Raw genomic sequence first — 22,408 nt, forward strand, 5'->3', positions numbered from 1 at the left:
GTGCCATGGGTGCTCCACTGACAGTCACAAGCTGCTGAGAGCAATGGCATGTTCTGAGGTTCCTGCCCCTGTGTCCAAGCACAAGATTTGACCTTGTCTGGTTTGTCAGATGCTGAACAGCTCTTGTGCTCTGCTCTGGGCAGCCTGGTTTGACTCCTGCCTCTCTGCAATATGTGGATGTTCTCCAGCTGGTGGGCTGAGCAGTTCCACTTGTGCTGGCCACTGGCCAGTGATGTTCCCCTCTGTCTGTTGATGACTTGCAGAGACACAGAAAAATAATTTGCCACTTCCTGACTTGGCTTTCCCCTTTCCTTTTCACTGTGCAGTTCTGAGATTTACTTACATCGGAGAGCTGAGCATTTTCTTTGCTGAGCAAGACAAATATTCCTTCTCCAGTGAGAGAAAGGAAGGAGTAAGTCAAACCCCCCCCATTCCATCCCATCAGCAGAGCAGTGAGGGGCACTATGATCAGCAGGGATATCCCAGTGAAGATGATGCAAAGTACAGGTATTTTACACTTTTGACCTTGGGCTCTCGCTGATTGAAGTTCTACATCTCCACCAGAAGTGGTCCAGAGGGTCACTGGTGTCCCCAGGCAGTAGCAGGTCACCAGACCAGGCAATGGGAACTGGTGGTGGTGGGTAAGGCACAGCCCACTGCCTCTCCTTGTGAAACCAGAGGACTTTGTGAGCCCCAACCAGCAGGGAATGATCCAGGGTCACCTGGTGCTGCATGCTGTGCTGTGGCCTGAGGAGCTTGTCCATGTCTGCATCCCCTGAAATGGGGATCCCTGCATGCCAGCCAGCATCTCTGGGCCTCTCAGGTGTCAGTGCTGCAAGCTCTGTTCCTTAGTCTCAAAGGAGATGCAAACAGTTTTGTTTTCACCTGCTGTTATTACCCTCTGATAAAAAACATGTGGTTTATTAGTTTCATTTTTACACAGAATGCAGTCAGATGTCTCTGCAGTTTCATAGCCCTGTAGACAGAATTAACTGAAAAATACTGGAACCAGGAGGTGCACAGGAACAAACTCCTGTGGGCTCTGCACATCTTAGAATCACAGAATACAGAACCACTTTAGGATCACTGAATCCAACCATTAACCAAAATTCATCGCTCTCAGCCACTATCCCAGCTATGGTCTGGCTTTTTAACCTGGATGTGCTGTCATGTGCTTTTTAAACTCTTGCTGTAGTTTATTTTACTTTGAAAGACAGGATTTGAAGGATGAGGGTCTCAGTGTCAGATCTGTGACTGCTCAGCATCATGGCACAGAACTTGTCTGTCCACCTCCAGTTGATCAATGCCCCAGGTCAATACCTGAGACTGTTTAAAATCTCCCTGTGGAACTCCAGGGTGGATGTGGGGAATGAAACCTCTGTGTGGGAGCTGGCAGGCTGTAGCTGAAGACTTGCCACCCATTGCAGCTCCCTCTCTGCTTTGTTTTGAATTAAGTCAGGCAAGGGCACCTAGTGCAGGGCTCAGACCCTGCTCCCGGGGACAGCTTTCCTGCTGCAATATCTGGGTTGCAAAACACTCAGCACAGAGCTGAGGGGGTCCCTGCAGCCAGGAGGGAGAGTTACCCTGCAAGGGATATCAAAACCAAGGCAACAGCCACGGTGTCTCAGACTAGCGGGTCACCTTGCCAGGGGGATTTCTCAAGTACCTCTGCAGTGGATGCAGGGAGGTTAACTGGAGGTTAACTCTTGGCCTGTTTTTCCTTAGAAGAAATTCACCTCCCGATCTGTGAAGTGAATGCAGAAATGATTGTAGGCTGCCAATGGAAAATGCAACGGGAAGGGGTCACCAAGGGGGATCCAAGGAGAATGAAGGGCCAGCAGGAGGAGCAGGAAATAGGGGCAGTGGGGGATGCCACCAAGGTGGCCCTTCAGTGAGGAGTCTCCTGGCACCATCAGTGTCCCTCTGCCCCAACAGCACCGTGCACTGCCCAGCGAGTGTCAGGAAAATTGATCCACAATCACCAGAGGTTTATATCCAGAAAGGAGACAGGGGAGCCCTGTAACTTTATTTGAATAAAGGGAGAGGCCATGGGGCATTTCCCAGATTGTTAGAGGACACAGCCTCCTTTTTATCCCAATTTCCCAGCCACATTTCCCTCTCTCTTTCCCCACTGCCTGTGGTACTTGAGAGGTACAGACTTCCCAAATCACCTAATACAGACCCCCTTGTAATGTGTACCCCCCCTTTTTCTTTTCCTTGTGCCAACTGGTGGAATTCCTATGGAATCTATGGATCTTCCCATAGTTCCTTTCATCTCTCAGTGTCCAGTTTTATTTATCAGCAGACCTACAGTATGTAAAGACAAATCCTTCATTCCTTTCATGAGACACGGGAGGAAAACAGCAGCAGGACTGTTCCCTGCCCCCATTGCTTCCTCTTTGTGCCTCAGCTTTCTAAACTTTGCTTGTCCCCATTGCAACCACCTCAGCTCTGAGCTCCTCTGGGCTGCATCCAGCTCTGAGAGCACGAGCAGGAACTGGCCCTGCTGTTTGCAGAGCCAGGACTTCCAGAGAACAAACCCTGGGCAGGGGAAAGACCACAAACTGTATTGGCATGAGCCAAAAAGAGGAGACAAGGAAATCCCATGAGTCACCAAAGCCTCTGCAGGCCAGAATCCATCCGGGTGCCTTTTGAAACCAGTGCTGTGCCTTACCTTGCCCATCTTCATTCCTTTTGCTGATTTGTTTCTTCACAAGGCCTTGACAAGTGATTTAGACGGGCAATTATCAGCTGGTTTTCACTAGCTCTCACTTCCCATCCCATAGTTCATGAGTATCTGAAACCATTTTCTACTTGAATTAGGGCAAATCGTTGAAAATTTCATTGAAGACACCATTTAAAGAAGGATTTGGTTTGCCCTGAATTAACATATACATTTCATTTGAAAAATTTAGAAATATTCTATCTATATATTAATATATTTATATAAAATTAATACAAATATGATATGATATGATGTGATATTAATGCATATTATATCTATTATATATATATTTAAAAATAGAAATATATATATAAAAATATTCCAGCCTTTTAAAGAAACCTTAACAGTATAAATTGCCAGAAAGGTCTACACGAAAAGTGATTTTTTTTGACTATCAAATGCTTTTTTTTTTTAGGACAATGGGTCGTTTAAAAAAAAATATATTGAGTGAGGCTTGGGTTGTTGCCCTCCAGCAATTGCAATTTCTTTTCATGCCCGTTTAAAAGAACACATTTCAGCTGGCCAGGTTCAGAGCAGACTCTTGGGGTGTGTCTTGGGTTACTGCTGTTTATGATGAGACTGTTAAAGCACAGAGTGCTGCCGCTGGTTTGGAGGAGAGGGAAACTTTGCTGGAGAGCCTCTGCAAACAGAGGATGCTCCCTGTGTGTAAATATTCCTGCTTGCCCGGGCACCCAGTGACACGGGGGGACAGCTGTGGGTGATGGCAGCAGCCACGGAGGACACAGCCCCATCCTGCCTGCCCAGGGAAGGACCCTCCTGTGGCTGCTTCCCCTGAGCTGAGCTCCCAGCCTGCCCAGCTCCCCGGCACACTGGGAATGCCCCAAACACCCTTCTGCACGGTACAGGATCTCAGCAGCTCTGGTTTTGTCAAAAAACCCCAGATAAATGGGAATAAATGGGAATGAATGGGAATAAATGGGAATAAATGGGAAAGGGAGTGGTGCCCTGCACGTGGGGGTGAGAGCAGATGGGCACACTGCGAGCTGCTCTTGCTGAGAAGGACATTTTAACTCCTCCCTTGGCAGCATGGCAGGAGGGAGGATGGTGCTGGCTTCTGCAGGCAGCTCCCAGTGCCTCCCAGTGCCTCCTGGGGTACAGCTATGCCTGTACCAGCCTCCAAGCTTGGCTTGGCTTACGTGGCCGTGGTCCCAAATGGAAGAGATGTAATTTTCTCTGTGGGTCTGAGAACAGGCCTTGGTGTTGGCTGCTGGATATCAGAGCACCATCCTTCCTGCCTCATCCTTGTATCGCATCTTTCCCTCCTCTTTGGTCATTTGTTGGTTCTAGCTGGTCATGCCAGGCAGACACAGTTCCTGTGGGGATGCAAACCCTTCCTTTGTGATAGGCAGTGCCTGTGCTGCTCCTGTTGCAGCTCTCTGTTCCCTGGGGCTGAGCTCACAATGGTGAGGGAGTTTTCCCACTCCTTGTCTATCCCAACAGCCTCTCCAGCTGCAGGAGTCCTGCATTTGGTCCTCACAACTGTTCTTGCTAAATCCCAACAGGAGAAAATGAGGCCAACAGCTGTAGGAGTCAGAGGGCAGAGGAAAGCTGGCAAAGGCAGAGTGCAGCCACGCTGTGTCCTGGCAGTGAAAGCTGACTGCACATCACGCAGGATGTGAGATTCAATTTGGCAAAGTGGGGCTCTCCTTGAGATTCTGGGAGCCTCCCCACTCAGGCAGTGAGGGACACTGCCGCAGTGCCCGCCCTGAAGCTCCCTGGCTTCGCCTGCCCGGCCGAGGCACGGTCAGCAGCGGGGGACACTCCCGTGTCTCGAGGAGAGTCGGGGAGCGGCTAAGACAGAGCGCTTCGCTGTCTGCCGTGTGTGGAGGAGAGGCGGCGTCCGAGGAGGTAATGAGGGAGTCGACTCAAGGCCGGGGAAAAAGTCTCAGGTTTAATGCAAGCTCCGAGAAGCTCTGCCTGCCATTGTCCCGGCGGCCGAAAGTGGCCTCGATGCCCTCACAATCATCTTAAGTAGCGGGGCGGTGACCAGGGGGAAGGGACACCCACCACCCAATTGGGGGATTCGAGGAGGGACAGACAGACACACAAACCAATGGGGAAGTTCAAGGGAGGGACCCCTGGCCCTCGTCCACTCACTCGATGCCCAAGGTGGAAGATTCTGGGAGAGCGGGATGGGGACCCAAGTGATGGACAGGGTGCCAGGGAGGGGACAGGGGAGTGACTGAGCATTTTCAGGGAGATCGGCATTGAGGGAAAGGCAGGAAAGCTCGGGGTGGAACCACTGGGAGAAAATGGGGGGTGAAGGGGCAAACCATTACAGAACTGTTACAGAGAGATAAAAACACAATACAACAGGACACAGTCCACCTCTCCCTCGCTGGGCACCTATTTCTGGTCTGGTCAGCAGTGCCCCACACTCTCTGTGCCCACAGGAGTTCAAGTAACCCCTGAGATACAGGCACCAGCCGTGGAGATTCCTGCTCTTACTCCACGACCTCTGTGCCCATCTTGTCTTGGCTGTTTTGTGGTTCAGGGGTGACTCAGACAGTCCCGCTGGCTTTTTTTCATCTGGGATGGGACGGCCACAGCTTTAATTAGCACAAAACATCTTGACACATTGGAGGCTTTGAAAAGGAACATGGCCAAAAGGGGAGACAATGTGGGCAGTTAATCAGGACACTCAGTTTTGCACCCCTCTGCCACATTGCTTGGAAGCTGGATCCTCACAATGGGGAGCCATAAAAGACCTCTGGCTCCTTTGAACACAGAAGTATTTTTTTTTAAACTGGGTCCAGTCACAGACACTCTGTCTTTTGGGTTTGGATGAGGCTAGGACCAGGAGGTTGTGATTAATGCTCAGTTCCCCACCACAGCTGCCCACAGCCAAACACAGGTTCATGGCTCTTTCTCCAGGCTCTGCTCTCCTCTGGATGAACTTAGACCCGCACACAACAAATGCCACAGAGTATTCAATTCTCTTATTAGCCAAACTGAGATGTAGTTTACAGGAGTATAATGACCTCAGAGAGATCTGCTGAGGAAAAATAAATGGGCTGTGCCCATTTTCTACTTCCTTAAAGAGCCTGCCTAGGATGGCTTCCTTGTTTTTCACATTTGATTTGCCAGGAAGGTCACATCTGACATTTTTTTGGTTTCCTGTAGAGCTTGTTAGAGGACCCACATGCAGAAAATGAGCTTCATCTGACCCTCACTGATGAGCACTGAAACTTAAGAGGACTAACCTTTTCTCCCAGTGTTTGCTTAGTTATTGAGTGAAGCAAACAACAATGAATGACATGTTTAGCCATTTTGTCACAACTCAAGCAATAGGAGTATGTTTTCTTGGTGCATCTGGTGCTACAAAACCACCTGCCTTTTTTCATCCAATAATTCAGAAAGTTAGACACACAAGATCTGACTTTCTGATGTGGAAGGAAAACAAACAAACCTCTAGTTTCCCCCTCAGGGAAACAAATGGGTTTTTATTATTTCAGTGTGGCCCCCTGCCCAGCTCAAGATTGGATATCCAGAATTAGCATTTAAAAAAAAATCCCAAGCATAGATTTTGCAATCTTGTAAGTGCACTACAATCCCTACTAAGAAGGAAAAGCAACAAGTGGAAAGTCTTTTACCATCACTTATGCCGACTCCTTCCTTTCTACTCTTCTTCCTGTCTGGTCTTTGCTTGGCACTGCCCCAGGAAGAGATTTTGGGGAAGATAGGGAGCTGTCTGCACCCACACCATGAGGCAGCTCTGTTGCTTCCTTTCTCCATCTGTGCATGCTCCTGCAGCTGAAGAGGGCAGAACTTCTCTCCAGAAGCAGGCTGTGCCCATGGCAGGTGGATCAGGCTGAGGTGGGGAACAGGGCAAGGAGAAGAGGTGCTTCGTGTTTAGGATATGGAAGGAAGGGCAGGAGCAGTGCTTTTACAGGCAGGGAGCACAGCATGGAAAAGCCTTCCCCTGGGCCAGGTGTCCCTGCCCTCCCCTTGGCACTGGTGTCAGTGTGTGGGGTGACTCACTCCAGCAGGGCCAGGAGCTCAGGGGTGATGGCCCTGCTGGCCCTGCTGGCCCTGCTGGCCCTGCTCCCTGTCCTGCCACTCCTGACCCTGTGATCCTGCGTGTGCTGCCTGCTTTCCCTGCAAGCCCTGCTCTGTGGCCATGAGCACTCCAGGGAGAATTTCTGAATGGACTTTGACAGAGGGCTGTGGCCTGAGAACGAGTCAAAGAAACCCCTGAGAGAGAGGAGAGCTCCACTGCTAAACCAGCATGAGCTGACCAGAGGAGTGGGGGCACAGCAGGGTCGGGGACCTTCCCCATGGTGTGAGAGTGGGCTGGGGCTGATGGCCTTTGGATAACCACAGGCACAGGGAATCTGTCTTAAAAGAATGTGAGGAGCAATGTGGTCCTTCCTGGGATCCTGCAGCAATTTAGGAATGCTGCAGATCCCTGAAGAAGATCATCTGCGCTCAAGAACAAAGCATTTCTCTCTGAAGAGAGAAATGGGGAAGATTTTCACTTGGTAGGTGAAAATCCATTTGGTGTGACTTGGAACCAGGCTGGGGTCCTTGGGTCAGAAAGTTTGCATGTGCAGCTCTGTTTGCTCCTCAGCCTGTTAACTCAGGCTCATGCACAGAGTGTGGGCTTGGGCAGTTATCAGCAGGGTCCTGAACCTCCTGCTCTGACCTCCCAGTCCCTCCCAGTGTGAGGTGTGCAGAAAGCTCCTGGAGGGAAGACTGGCCCTGGCATTTGGCACAGCATTGTTCCTTGCTTGCTGTCTTGCTGTAGGACTGTGCCAGTGCCCAGATAAGAGTGCTGATTGCTAAGTTCTGTGCCTTTGTGCTCAGGGCATGTCCCTGGAGCCTGCTGGCTGCATCCTCCCTGCACCCACAGTCCAAAGATAAGTGCAAGGTGATGCCAGTCATTAGCTGGGGAGATGCTACCGTGCCCTCGCCTCGGGCTGCCTGGTAAATCCCAGAGAGGGGAGGTACTGAAGCAAGACAGATCCCAGCAGGCTCTGGACCATGTCTGTACTCAGTCAATGCACTCAACAGTTTCCCTGGCACCTGAGTCCTGACGCTATTCAACTCCTACATCCTGCACCCTTTGGGTCAAGTAAATAGATTGTGACTATGCCCAAGTTGGGTGTATTAGTGTGTTGATGTAAAGGTTATTGCATCTTTGGCAGGACACCTTTCTTTTTCCACGATGGTTTTGCACAACCAGTGTCTTTCCACAAAAAGCTCCCCAATGGGTGTCACAGTGCAATTCCAAAATGCCTTTGCAAAGCAGGAAGTCCAGGTGCCAGCAAGGTGTCCCTGTCCCTTTAATGCTCACAGTGTCACAATGCTAGAGCTGAGTCACAGCCACCTCCCAAGGAATCGATGACCTGAAAGGTGTCCTCAATCCATCAGATCCCCCGAATTAAGTCCTGCAAAACGGGACCAGTAACAAGGCCAAGGAAGGGACACGATGTTGTGCAAATATTACAGACTTATCTACTTATCTGGATTATGCAACAGGCCTAGAAGTGCTTCCATCCTGTGAACTCCTTTAATGTGTCTCCTGAGCTTGCAGGAGGTGTTACAACACTTTGGCTCGCTCTGCTCCAAGGTTGAGGCATGTACTGGGGAAATTCTTGACTTACCTGCTGGCTTCTGGACAGATGCCATCAGCACCTCTTGCTTAACCCTCTCACAGCACTTGCTCATGGGTCAGCCTGACTTTCCTGCTTCCTCAGCACCAAGGCAGAGGGCAGACTGTGTGCTTTCAGGAGAGGGTTGGGACACACGCTCACCTGAGCTCCTCTGGTCGTGGCAGGAGGACAGGACCACAAAGTCATTTTTGTGCCAGCTCCCAAGGTGCCTGTCTAACAATTTTGCCATCAGTGAGCTGAGCAGAAGGGCTGTCCTGGGACTGTGTGGATCAGGAGCTGTAAGCTCTGAAGCATTAAGGTCAGCAAAGCCATTTATGTCACACAGACCCATGGTCAGCTCTGCCTGGTTGCATCTGTGGAGGCAATTGGTGGTGGTGGGTTCCTTGGAAGGCAAGAAAAAGGACTGGGCTATCAGAAATAACCAACCTTCCCCTTTCCCAGAATGTCCTAAAGAGGGGAGGGTGGGATGATGTGAAAGCCACAGGGACATGGCCTGATGCAGCATGTTGGGGGTGGGGAGGCTGGACCCATGCAGTTAATTGGAGATGTCCTGTCCCTCTTCCTGATGGGGCACAGCAACTTTCAGAGCACTTGTATGGAATGATTTGCCTCCCTCTGTCTGCACGGCACAGTGTGTTCACAGCAATGCTGACCATTGCTGTGGTTTGTCCTGCTGAGGTTTGTCCTGCTGAGGTTTGTCCTGCTGTGGTTTGTCCTGCTGTGGTTTGTCCTGCTGCCAGGTGTGGTTTATCCTGCTGTGGTTTGTCCAGGTGTGGTTTGTCCAGGTGTGGTTTGTCAGGTGTGGTTTGTCCTGCTGTGGTTTGTCCAGGTGTGGTTTGTCCTGCTGTGGTTTGTCCTGCTGCCAGGTGTGGTTTGTCCAGGTGTGGTTTGTCCTGCTGTGGTTTCTCCTAGTGTGGTTTGTCCAGGTGTGGTTTGTCCTGCTGTGGTTTGTTCTGCTGCCAGGTGTGGTTTATCCTGCTGTGGTTTGTCCTGCTGTGGTTTGTCCAAGTGTGGTTTCTCCAGGTGTGGTTTTTCCTACTGTGGTTTGTCCTGCTATGGTTTGTCCAGGTGTGGTTTGTCCTGCTGTGGTTTCTCCTGTGTGGTTTGTCCAGGTGTGGTTTGTCCTGCTGTGGTTTCTCCTGCTGTGGTTTGTCCAGGTGTGGTTTGTCCTGCTGTGGTTTCTCCTGGTGTGGTTTCTCCTGCTGTGGTTTATCCTGCTGTGGTTTGTCCAGGTGTGGTTTGTCCAGGTGTGGTTTCTCCTGCTGTGCTTTGTCCAGATGTGGTTTCTCCTGCTGTGCTTTGTCCAGATGTGGTTTGTCCTCGCTGGCTGCACAGGCACCAGATGGTCCTGGGATGTCTCCCTGGAATGTGGCTGTGATAAAAACCCTGCTGCCCATCCCGCAGGGACCATGATGCTGTAACCCTGATCCGCCCTGCACCCTCAGTGCAGTGCAGTGTCTCTCTCCCTGGCTGATGCTGGACCATCTCACCCTGTGAAGGGAATGCTGTGCACAGAAACTCTGCTTCCCACAAGAGCAGACCCGGCCCAGCCAGAGGCAATGGTGTGTTGTGAGCCCATGAATGCACTTCATGCTCCATGTCCAGAGCAGGGCCAGCCTGGCTCAGCTCCTGCCACAGGGATCTCTTGTGGCACCAGCCTGGGGAGCACAGGGCTCATTGCTGCAGAGGAGCCCCCAGGTTAGCTGAACTGCAGAGCTTGGCTTCCTCACTTGCCCTATGGTTTCTGTGAGGTATCTGAGTTGTGGTGAACCACCACTGACCCACTTTCACCTCCACTCCATCCTACTGGTGATTAGAGGTGTCTCTCTGTGAGATCATCAGTAGTTCATCAAAAATCTACAGCCATAACCAGGAATCACCAGACTGATCATTCCACCTTGGGATGTGATGACCAGGAGAGGTCTTCCTCGTCTGGACTAGTGATGGTCCAATCCTCTTTGACCAGGCTGTGGCACTGGCACTGGTTGGGAGCATTTGGAGAGGCCCAGCAGCTGCCAAGCTGTTTTGGGAGCCCTCAGACTTGGGGCAGAGTCTGTACCCACGGCTTTGCTCCCTGCCATGCTTTCCTGAGACCAGACCCACCAGCAAAGCACAGCCAGCAGTGCTGGGGCAGCACTGCACTGGTTTCCTTGTTACTCCCAGTATTCCTGGGCTCAGTGCTTGCTGTGCAAGGCTCAGCTGCTGCTGCAGAAGCCCTGGGTATTCCTGTCCTCCTGCTTTCCCCCCATCCCCTTCACTAGTTTCTCTGTGAGGTAGACTCAGCTGTCCTCACCCCTCCACCCCTCTTCTAGTTCCTTCCAGACTCCTTCTCCCCAGAGCAGGGAGCCTGGGACGTGTGAGCCCCCTCAGGAGCAGGGGCTGTGTGTCTGTGCACTCTCTGCTTCATCCCCCAGCAGATGCACAAGGGCACAATCAGGACATCCATCCTCTTTGCCTGGCCCTGGTGACACGTTCCTGCCCCTCCACTTGAACTCCTATCTGTGTCAAACTCCACAAATCCCCCTGGAATAAGCCCTTGCCACCAGAAGCTCTGAGTGTCCCTGAGCATAAGCTAAATAGGATTTTATTCCAGTTTACTTTAATACAAAGACCAACCACATCCCATCAGGCTGGAGGGTCTTGGCTTTGCAGGACTGAGGGAGAGCAAATGTAAATTTTACCTAAGGGTGGAGAAGATGTCAAATGCCTCATGTGAAATGGCTTTAAAATAAATTACTGCAACAAGCACAATATTCACTGACCACTTGTGAACCTGTGTTGTTTCCACTTGTCAAATATTTGATTTAAGCAAAGACAAAAATGTAGATTTGAGTAGACAGGATTTTTTTTTCTTACAATTCTGTAGTTAGTAGAATAAGCAATAAATGATGAAAAAGTTTTGGAGATGCACCAATGTGTTTGGTTATACAATTTTGATTTATTTTCCTTAGTTTAATGGGCTATTTTCCTTTGAATATAATACCCATGAATTTATTGTTGTTTAAGGTGAGATGCCTGCTTGCACCAGAAGGATAATCCAGGAAGTGATTCTTATAGAGAAAGTTTCAACTTTCTCAAAGATCAAAGAATCTACTTTTTTTTTTTTTTTTTTTTTTTTTTAGTTTTGGTGGTTTTTCTGTCTTTTGAGCAATTACTATGTTGTGTGGGTAATTTGCAGTTTAGACCTCCTTTATTTTAATATGGCTATCAGAATGGGCACACCAAGCCCCCCTGGTGCTGTCTGGATTTTAGAAATTCATTTAAACCAGCAGCACAAACCCTGCATGAATCCTGGTGCAAGAAAAGAGGATTTGGTGGGGCTTGCCCTGCTGCCACCACGGTCTGTAGCGAGGCTGTGACAAGAGCTCTCAGATACCAGTGGGGTGCCTTTGCCCTGCCTCACCTGCCCTTCCCTTGATGGACCAAGGGAAGGAACACCATGGTTTTGGGTTTTTTTTAAGCATATTAAGAGATGAGCCTTGAGCATTTTGTCTCTACTTTATCAGAGGAGCAGGCTAAGTGATTACAGAACATGTTCAAAGTAGGAGGATCGATATTTAAATAGAAAACATGTCTGTGAGGATGAAAGGGAATTTCCTAAAATTCCATCTTGACAGCAGGGAGAACTGAGAACTGGTATTTCTCTTCTTTTTCCTCCAACAGGAAGCACCCTGTGAGCAGAGGCTTTCTTCCAGCTGTTTCTCAGCAGGCTCAGCACCCCACCCCAGCAGGCCCACAGTGGCAGTGTGTGCCATGAAGCCTCTGGTGGGGACTGGAGGTGGGAGTGGGCAGGTGGCAAGGATCCAAACTGGTCTGCACTGGACACTGGGCCTGCAAAGGTGAGGAAAGCTCATATCCTGCTGTGGGACCCCAGTTCCTCCTCTGCACCAACCTGGAGACCCATCCCTGCCTGTGCCTCCCCCATCTCACCCCAGCCATGCACTCTGCCCAGCCTGGCCCCTGTGTCCCTCTGTCCTGCCCAGCAGTACCATAATGGGACAGATTCCAGCAATTTTCCCTGCCATGTCATCACAACCTCTATTTCTACCCAGCTTTTCTGTGGGAAGACAAATCTGTTTGCATGGATTTTTTTACCCCTACAATGTCCCCACTCCCCTGTGCTCTGCATCTCTCATTCCACCTCCATCCTGCTCTGAGGCTGACACTGTCCCAAATGCCAAATCCACCTTGTCCATGGTTGCATCCCAGACTGAGCAATGCCACTCAAACCAGCCTGGGGAGGAGAGGAGACCACAGCCCCCGTGTGTGACCAGATGTGTGACAGGTGTTATCAGGTGTGACAGGTGTGACCAGGTGTGATAGGTGTGACCAGGTGTGACCTCTGTGACCAGGTGGGACCAGGTGTGACCTGTGTGATCAGATGGGACCAGGTGTGATCAGGTGTGACCTGTGTGACCAGGTGTGACAGGTGTGACCTGTGTGACCTGGCACGTGGCACTGCTCACACCTCCTCACCTCCCAGCCGTGCCTGGCCTGGGGCAGCAGCTGAACTGCCACTGAGGTGCTCCCTGCACGTCCCCCCTGCCCTCCCACACCTGTGGCATGTGCTCCCCCCGCCCGTGGCTGCAGGTGGCTGGCAGGGAGGTTAAATATAGGCAGGCAGGATGAAGGAACTGAGCCCAGATTAACCGGGCAGGCCGTGGTCAGTTTACCTGCCCCCGCTCTGCAAGGCTCTGCTCAGGGGAGGATAATGCCCCAGTCCTCGTTAAAGCCAGGACTTGGAGATGCCTCAGCCACTCAGTATGTCCCCAGGGTGGGTCTGGGTTCTCCTTTTGTCTTCAGGTGCCACCTGGTCCATGTCAGCAGCCAGTGCTGTGTGAGCCTTGAGGACAAAGTGCTTGTGGGGCTCTGGCTGAGCATCCCTGCTCCTGTCTGGAGAGACTGGCCAAAGGAAGGGTGTCAAGCAGCCAGAGAAGGCTCAGGGGAAGGCAGCAGTCAGCCTGCACCTCTGCCCTGAACTTGTGCCTGCTGGTGAGAACCGGAGCTTTGCTGACAACATATCTTAGGGTCTGGGAAAGTCAAAAGGGCAGGAGAGACACAGGCTGGGGAGGTGCTTTCCTCTCCCATAACATCTGGGATCAGACTCGAGTTGTGATCACACCTACATCTAGGGGTCAGGGTGAATGTCTCCCATCAGCCAGGAGGTTCTGGGAGAGCCAGGAGCCAGGAGGTTCTCCCGTCAGCCAGGAGGTTCTGATTAATTCAGAGCCAGCAGAGATATAAGAGAAGGTCAGTTCACCCTGAAGTTGGCATCTCCAGCTTCCCCTAAACTCCCTTGACTGATGGAGGCACATCAGTGTCTAAGTATGAGATTTAACCCTGCTCTTAACAGGCTCAAAGGAGTGAGTTGACTCCACCACGGTTTGCAACGGGACCCTCGGGTGGTGTGGTTCTCCCTCAGGGGGATGAATCTCAAACCAGTGCTCTCAGGGGATGTCTGGATCCAATCAGATGCTGAATCAGTTTAATCCTTCATGCAGCAGAGCTGGCAGTCAGGTGTGGTGTAACTAGCACAACATGCCCTTTTTCTTCCTCACAGCATCTTCCCTAATATTTTGACAGGGCCTTTAGCAGGCCTGTCTGGAGGATTAATAAACCTTTCTCTGTAATCAGCAGATTGCACAATTACTCCATTTCTTAATCAATTACAGTCGTTGCAAATTCTTTCAACAAACAACTCCACCAGTGCCTGTGACACCCACAGCCAACACCTCCCCAAGCCCTGTCCAGCCCCAGCTCCTTCCCCAACTCTTCTGAGCCTGAGCTGCTGGATTGCCTGGTGGGAGCTTGGGAAGCCTGGTTGGCCTCTCTGTGCTGTTATTGCTGGGCTGCTTGAGCCCAGGAGTCCTGCAAAGCCAGTGCCTGGATTAATTGCTCAAAACACACAGGAATATCCCCAGCTCCTCCATGCTGAACCTGCTGGGGAGTGAATGTGTGAGCGGGGTAAGAGTGCAGCCCCCAAAGTGGCAGAAGGAGGGGGAAGTTGTTTGACAAAAGGCTCTTGGCTGGTGTAGCTGCCCTTGATGCAGCTGTGTGGGCACAGATAAGGACTCTGGAGGAAACTGGAGTGATGTTGAGAGTGCTGCAGGCTCCTTGAGAGTCACTAAATAGTGTGATCATCCTGCAGGCAGCAAGAAGGTGTTTGCAGCCTGAAGGAGTGAACTCAGCATAGAAATCAGGAGGTCTGCAAGGGCAGGGAGACTTGAGTGGAGAAAAAGGAGTTCCTTGTGCATTTGCATCAAATGAGCCAAACAGAAAGGAAATTAATAAAAGAGATGTGATGGGAAAGGCAGGGTGATGTTCTAGGATCCTGCTCTTGCAGACAGTCTCCAGGTGCATGGCAGCTGGAGTTACAGCCTGGGATATCCCCCAGAAAGCAGTCTGGGCAGTAACCAGCAATGATCTTGGCCTTGTGTCCTTGTATTTGTATTTTCTCATGTTTTTAACTTTATTCTCCACTCTGCAATCAAAGGCTTATCTTTGTACAGCAGCGTGGTCAGCTGGCATGCTCTCAGCTCCAGAGTGTGCCAGGAGAAGGCAAAGCAGATGGAGCTGAAAACACAAGGTCTCCACAAGGAGAAGATCAGTGCAGAGGGGAAGGTGCAGGCAGCTCAGGGCCTGCAGTTTGGGGTGCATCTGGCAATCTGAGATTGGACATTGCACCTCTCTGAGCTGTCAGGGCCAGACCTCCTGAGTGCTGGCATGTGGGGAAATCTGCTCCTGGCTGGGCCTGGCAAGGGCAGGCAGTGCTCACCTTGTCTCAGGGAGGGGGCAGCAGGGGCCCCTCTGTGTGCAGAGGGCTCAGGATCCTTCCTGCTGCCATCGTGGGAGAAGTTTTACAGCGACTTTTGTGAGCCAGAGGGAAGTTTGATAAGAGGATCCATGTTTACCCCTGAAAGAATTTCCTACCAAGGTCATTGACATAGAAACCAAGAAAGAAAGAAGGAAAAATAAGAGAAACCTGCAACTGCCAATTCCAATAAGTATTTTGTTTGTCTCTTGTGACCAATGAGTAAAGTGTAAACTTAGGAGTTTTGTGTGATGCCTTGGGAAGGCTGACCTAGAACAGAGACTAGACGGAGCTAAAGATAAAGCAGGAATTTATTAAGAGGCCTCAAATAGATCCACCTTGGGCAGCACAACCCAAAATGGTCACAAAATGGATGACTGGTCATGGGGTCTCTCACTTTTATCAGTTCTGCTCCATTTGCACCTTGCAGTTCATTGTCCCATTCCAGCTCCAGGCCCTGCAGTCCCATCCTGCTTGTTTTTCTCTCTTCAGCCCACGTTGTTTGTGCTCCTGGGCCTGAGGTTTGGATCATTTGTCCTTGGGTCCCCAGCTAGAGCAGTAATTGTTTTGTCTCCCTGCTCTGTGCAGAGAGCTCACCATCCCATAATATGAAAGCTCACAACTACACACGAAAGCAGCACAGAATCTGAAAAATAGAAAAGCTAAACCTGAGGCATCATGTAAGAATGTATAAAAAGCCTGCATGCTATAATAAAAACAGGTTTGAAGCCTTCTGAAAATGGAGTGTGTTGCTTTGTATTGTGACCATCTCAACTACAACATGCCATCATCCCTGACTTGTACCAGGCTTGCTCAGGATTGCCAAACATCGTGTTTGCTGCCAGCTGAAGCTGCAGGGGAAGCACAAGCCCTGCTCCAGGTCTCGTGTTGGAGAAACATCCTTGACTTCTCACACTGGTAGTTTCTGTTATGATCAGTGCTTTCCTGACATTTTGCTATCAGATGCTAAAATCAAAAATTGTATTCAAACCTGAAGAACTCTGGGATGCCACAAACTGGGAACTTTTGACCTGAGGTTTAAAACACTTAGCAACAATCAAACTGCAACTTTCTTCTGAGAAATCCAGGGATGTGACTTTGCAGGTTTGATCTGCTGTGACAGATAGTCAGAAACAGTTGCTAAATCCAGTAACAAAAAATAAGATTTTAACTATATTTGACTCTTGTTTGCCTTGCTGACTCAACACAGCTACTACTGTGGGTGCCAGAAGATATTCCTGGACATACAATGGCAATGCAGTTATGACCTAAATGCTGATTGCAGGGCTGCTGCCACAGGCTGAGGGCGACTCAGAACCTACTGCTTGAGATTTGTTATTTGTAATTTGCCTTTTATTCCTTAGCTCAAACAGTGCACTCATCTGTTTTGGGCTTGGAAGATGCACTTTGACAAAGAATTTTAGAAAGGACAGTGAAACAGGGTTACCTTCTCTTTTAGGTGCCCAGCTGGGGATGAAAGTCAAGGCACTAAGATACCCACTCACTTTTAAAGTTCCTGGAGCACATGACTAATTACATCTCTGCTAAAAAGAAGGCAGGATAGGTAAATCCATCTGCAGCTAAGTCATAAACAACCCTTGCCAAGAGATTGCTTGTCCAGACTCTGTGTGGAAAAACCTATTGAGTCATCAGCCTTCCTAGACATTGGGAATAGCTTAGTAAGGCTTTAAAAAAACAGGAGAAAGGCTAAATTGATCGTATTTTGGAGATGGGATGTGAAGCATCCAGGACAACTCCCTTCATGTAAGTGTCTGGGGGCGTTGTGTGCCTGGGAGGTTGTGAGGAGCTGAGCACGGAGCAGTTGGGAGTTATTGGACATGCAGCTCCTGCAGGCAGTGGAGAAGGAATCACTTGCAAGGGTTCCCTGAAAATATTTTGCAAATTGTTTCTTGGCTCTCTTCTGGGAGTGGGGAAGCCGCAGGGGCTGCAGGCACAGGCTGGGATGAGAGGCTGAAAGGGCAGGGGATGTCTCCAAGTACCTGCAGCTCCTGGAAGGTGTCCGGGCTGAGCTCTGGGTGACACTGCAGCACGTGGCCCTGGGGCACAACCAGGCTCTGTGGAAGGGCAAACACAGGCCCTGCCAGAGCTGGGCAGGGGTCCCACATCACCCCTCACCCAGCAGCAGTCAGCCCAAATTGAGTCCTGTCGGCCTTTTCACTCAGCAGCTGCCCTGGCAAGACACGAAGCACAAGGGTGACAGAGCTGACTCCGGCTTTAGACACAGCCACCACCCACAGGGTGGTCCTCAAGTCACCAGAAGTCTGTGAAGATCTTGGGTGCCACATTTATGCCCAGGGTTGTCCAGGTGTGGCAGTGGGAAAGCTTGTCTGTAGCTGTGAGTGCTTGGGTGGCAGAGCAAGCAGGTGCTTTTGACTGCCTGCTCCAGCACACACCACAGCTCCTGGATATGTCTCTGCTCCTGGGTTTAGGTACACATGGTGTTGGGTCACCCTGGGAGGAGGCTGGGCAGGGGATGCCAGTGCTTTACTGCACTGTTGTGGCAATAGCAGTGCCAGTGGGCCAGAGGAGGGGTGAAAGTGGCTCCCAGGACACGCTGTCTGAGTGTGCTGCTGTTGGGAGATGGAGGCGTTTTGTTCTGCTTTTTTTTCCATTGTGCATGGGTCTTAACCCAGCTCAGCCTCCTCTGACAATAACACTTTGTTTCCCTTAACCAGCATCACTTTTTAAATGATGCAAATAATTTTAGTGCATCCAAACAGGAAGTGGCTGAGTGTCTGGGTGTCTGAATCAACATCCTGGAGGCTGGGCCTTTGCCACCAACAGAATTACTAAATATAGGAGCTGCCTATGGATGGAAGCGAAAGTCTTGGAAATGGCAGAGCCAATGAGACCCTGTGCCAGACTGTGACCATTGGATGTGGCCAAATACCCCTGTTACTTGCCCTGCTCAGCCAGGCTGGTGTGGCCACAAGCTGCATCATCTCAGCTCCTCTGGGCTGATGCAGCCCCATTTCCTCTCGGGCTGCGGCACTGAGATGGAAAGAGCAGAGCAGAGGGACCAGCACGACTGCTTGGTGCTGGATGAGCAGCACTCAGGAGCTTCCCAGTGAATCCTTTTCCAGCTCAGTGGGCTTAGCAGGGCAGCCAAGCACAGAAGGGAATTCAGGGCTGGCCGTCCTTTCTGGCATGTGTGGGACAACTGAGTCACCAGCAGATCTGGGGAAAAGCCACAAAAAGAAGTCAGGTCACTTACCACTCAGCAGGCGTCAGAGTGTCACCTCAAGTTGTTTTTTCTTCTGGATAAAGAATGCAGGATTTTTTTTTAAAAATACTTTTGCTGCGAGTTTTCAAAGAAATCCAACAATCCCAGGCAAGTTCTAATTTGTCCACGTTTGTTGTGAAACACGGGCACCATAACTGGCAGCACAGTCCATGAATACTGCCTACAAAAACCAAAATACCTCCCTAACCCACTTGATTGCTCTAGATAAAATATTCATGGCTCCTAAAGTAATCCCAGGATATCTTCTATAGGTGTTTTTCTCTCCTATCTCCCATGAGGCAGCCTAGGAAGGAGACAAACAATGGTTTGAGGTGATGAATGCTCAGGAGGGCACCCCTGGCTTTTCCTGCACTGGATCTATACTCATTGTGTGAGGATGAATCCAAGGGCTGTCTCTCCTGATGCCCAGTGCTGGGGATCTGCAAAGACTGAAACTGGTTTGGGTTTGAGAGAAAGGCCAGGTAGGTAGAGGATACCTGAAGGTGTTCCCTGGGAATGCAAGACATGGAGTCAGCCCCAAGGTGCTCCTGTTGATTACTAACATGGGACAGCAACTTCTCTGATCCTGAGCACACCTTCCCGGGCATTGCAGGTGGAGCTAAACCCACCAAAGGTGCTCGTGGCTGTGGTATTGCCACAAGCACCACAGTGAGGGAGATCTGAGCTCTGAGACACTCCAGGGCACCCACCTGGCCAAAACTCTGGAGCAGCTCTTTGGAAATGAGTGTTTCTACATCATCCCAAATTCTGCGTGTCCCACTGCAGCCTCTCAACCACCTAGTTTAGATGGAGGAGAGTTATCCTCATGCTGTGGTAGAAAGGTGAGAGCCTGACTTAAGCCCTTCACAAAGGACGTCAGTGGCCCCATGAGGGGCCTTCTTCCAGAGGAGAAGGTGGGAGAGGCAGAACAGCCCCTCTGGTCTCTCAGTGAGAGAGAAGGACTTCTCTCCTTGATGCTGCTCTTCCTAGATTCCTTTTCCTGCATCTGGGAAATTTGTATCAGCTCCTCCTAAAAATAAGCAGACATTTCAATTCTTTGAGCTTTCGCACTGTGTGCTGTTCAGAGCTGGAATTCACCATTTCTTTGTGGGAATTTAGATAAACTGTGGTGGCAGAATAAAACCCCTTGAGTGCTACCAGAGGGCATTAACCATCACACAGCAATGCTCTTCTGTGGTCTGGAAGGACTGAGTTGGAAGGGTTATTTTAAGGTCCAGGAAGAATAAATTTCTGAGCAAGTGCCCAGAAATTCCTTTGAGTCAGTTGTTTTTTTTTTTTTTTAAGTGAACTAAAGATCATTATATCTCATTTTAGCAATGATATCACTATTAAAATGCACAGGAATAGCACTGTGCTGGCATTGTGTTCTCACCTTTCACAAGCATGTTCTAGTAAGAGATGATAATCTCACAGGAACACTTCTGCTTCCTGCACGAATCTGACACTGTAAGGCAGATGTGGATAGAGTTTGGTTTGTTCTGTGCTGAAGGCATCAACTGGTTTTTTGCCATTTCACTAAAGTGGAAGTATTTAATGATGGGCTGCTGTGTAGGAGCTGTGACATTTCTGCACTGTTATTCATCATGAACACTTTGGGCACACTGTGCTTTTCTCTTTGTCCCAGTGCCCTATTTCAGAGCAGATCCTCACACATCTATTCTGGTTATTTGTAAAAATGTTGCATTTAAGTGCAACTGACAGTCCAAATTTTGCCCTGTACTGACAAATTTCCAAAGCTTAACCAGGATACCTTGGGGGTTGGCAGCTCAGAGAAAGAACAGACAAGAAGTTGAGAATGTAACAGAGCCATCAATTCCAAAATTTTCAGACTAAAATTAAAAGAAGATCTTGATTCAGATCAAAACAAAATACCTTTCATCTCATGAGGGAGAAATTCCCAGTGTTTTCCACCAACTCAAGTATCGTTATTAACAGAAAGTGACTTTTCTCTCAGTGAGTGTGGCATTCGTGGAAATGCCAGTGATAGTCACAGGAAACTGGACAAGACCTTTTGGTCTGAATAAGATGCTTGGGGCTGGACTCCCACAGCTGTTGGGCTGTGAAGTGCCTTTGTCCTGCTGTGGGTGTGCAGAGCCAGGGGGTGGAAAATGGCCTGTCTTCTCTGCTCTGTGAAGGATAATGAAATATTTAGTGGCCCGTGGAGAGTGAGAACATCTTGCTGTCCTGGGGGTTATGGCCCTTCCTGTAGGGGCAGGGATCTTGCTCCTGCTTGTGAGAGTCAGTCTGTAGTGGCTCTCCAGGAGAGAGGTGTGAGGGGCCCAGAGGGATCTCCAAACCTGCCATGTAGGAGAGAGCCACACATGGGACAAAACCCAGCCCAAATGGCCAATGTCCTACAGCAGCCTGAGCCCTGGGGTCTCACTTAGGAGTGCACCAACCCTCCAAGGGCCAAGGACCTCACTTTGGTACAGAGGCCATAACGAAAGCAGAAATTTTGTTTCAGCTGGAACAAAATGCTCCTGACTAATCTCAAACACAGCACTTTGCCGGTGAGAAAAGGGGAATATAGAAGTGACTAGATCTGAATTGATAATGAAATAATTTTCTGGTTCAATTATTTAATTGATAGAGTCACAAACCAATGGTAGCATGGGCTGGACCCTGTCCTGGCTGTGAGGCACTGGCACAAGTGAGCTGAAGGGTGGCCACCCCAGAGCTGGGGTCACCACATGCTGTTCCTTCAGTGGCAGGTGCGTGTGGCAGTGTCAGCTCCCAGGTGAGCTCAGGACAGGCCACTTCATTCCTGGCAGACTTGCTGAAGCTCCAGGTGGAGCTCAGCAGGACATGGAAAAGCCCACACCAAGGTCATGGGAGCAGTGACCACTGCCACATAGGGTGATGCCTTGGGAAGGCTGACCTAGAACAGAGGCTGGATGGAGTTAAAGAATAAAGCAGGGATTTATTAGGAGGCTTCAGTAGATCCACCTTGGGCAGCACAAGAGCCCAGCCAGTGCTACACCCAAGATGAACCAAAATGGTCACCAAAAAAGGATGACTGGTCATGGGGTCTCTCACTTTTATCAGTTCTGCTCCATTTGCACCTTGGAGTTCATTGTCCAATTCCAGCTCTAGCCCATGCAGTCCCATCCTGCTTGTTTTTCTCTCTCCAGCCCACATTGTTTGTGCTCCTGGGCCTGAGGTTTGGATCATTTGTCCTTGGTCCCCAGCTGAAGAAGGAATTGTTTTGTCTCCCCGCTCTGTGCAGAGAGCTCACCATCCCATAATATGAAGCCCAGACCCACACACTAAAGCAGCCCAGAATCTGAAAAATAGAAAAGCTAAACCTGAGGCATCAAGGGGAAACTTCTAACTGTGTGTGGCGACAAGGGGCAGCATGCTGCCTCCATCACCTTCCCTGGGACATGAGCCAGGGGTGGGTAAAGCAGGAATGGGTGTCTGGAAAGGGAATGGCCCAGCAGGAGCCAACAGTGGAGAGATCTCAGCTCCTGGTGCCGAGCATGGGAGCTCTGGATTGAGCTGCAGGAACTATTTCCCCCCCATCCCTGCAGCCAGCTGGCTCTGCCCTGCTGGGGTCACAGGCCAGGCCAGCAGGCAGATGGTCCATTAGTTAAGGTAGGGCTGATCCTGGCAGGGAAGGGGGGAGGCTTCCTGAGGTCTTTCTCCTCTGAGCTGTCTGTGGGAATTACTGGCAGCTCATCACTGTGGGTTTGTTTCCTTTTCACTGTCTCCCCTTGCCCTTGTCACAGGCGCCCGAGGCAGGGCGATGTGCTGGTGTTCCCGAGGGAGCTGGGAGGGTGTTCCAGTGCTGGGTCCACCTTGTCTCCCGCTGGGACAGCCCCTTTCTGGGGGACCAGGGCTGCCCAGACTGGCTCTGGTGCCACATCTGGGCTGCCCCTCACAGGGACGAGACAGGCATTGAGCCAGACCCCTGCTGTGGTCCCCCTCAGTTCTTGGCAGTGCAGGGATTTAATGGAGCATTTTGAGACCTC

The 22,408-nt window shown here is 50.3% G+C and overlaps 1 long non-coding RNA gene across 1 annotated transcript; it reads left to right on the forward strand.

Annotated features, from left to right (window-relative positions):
• The first annotated feature begins 4,185 nt into the window (after nucleotides 1-4,185).
• Nucleotides 4,186-13,997, forward strand: LOC128819143 (uncharacterized). Its single transcript, XR_008440653.1, has 3 exons — nucleotides 4,186-4,594; nucleotides 12,025-12,200; nucleotides 13,494-13,997. It is a non-coding gene; the product is annotated as an uncharacterized LOC128819143 (long non-coding RNA).
• Nucleotides 13,998-22,408: the final 8,411 nt, after the last annotated feature.

This window comes from Vidua macroura, chromosome 25, assembly GCF_024509145.1.
Source record: "Vidua macroura isolate BioBank_ID:100142 chromosome 25, ASM2450914v1, whole genome shotgun sequence".
NCBI classification, from domain to species: domain Eukaryota; kingdom Metazoa; phylum Chordata; class Aves; order Passeriformes; family Viduidae; genus Vidua; species Vidua macroura.